This window comes from Penaeus monodon, chromosome 22 (genome assembly GCF_015228065.2).
Source record: "Penaeus monodon isolate SGIC_2016 chromosome 22, NSTDA_Pmon_1, whole genome shotgun sequence".
In the NCBI taxonomy this organism is placed as follows: domain Eukaryota; kingdom Metazoa; phylum Arthropoda; class Malacostraca; order Decapoda; family Penaeidae; genus Penaeus; species Penaeus monodon.
This window is the reverse complement of record NC_051407.1, coordinates 5,369,058-5,369,374: the sequence shown is the minus strand read 5'-3', so window position 1 is coordinate 5,369,374 and position 317 is coordinate 5,369,058.

The following is a 317-nucleotide window of genomic DNA, read 5'->3' as shown; positions in this document are numbered from 1 at the left end:
AATACCCTTAAGTAGTGTTGCAAAAGAAGTTGCACGCATTCTATACTGATACCCAGCCGATATGCGCAAACGTAGGAAAAAAAGGGGAGAACTTTTCGGCAATAATTTCAATAATATGCACGATCCTTCTCCAAGCCAGGTTATTGTGATGGCTTTGCAACTCATGCGTTTCAAAAGAATGCCTAAAAGAAGATTGGCTCTCTTATCTAAAATTAGTTTTCTAAAAGTGTTCTTGCGTCTCTGTTTTGCGATGTGAAGCAGAATGAGGTGTCAAAACTAAATTTCACCTGCGGGTTTTTTTCTGAAGAATACATCAC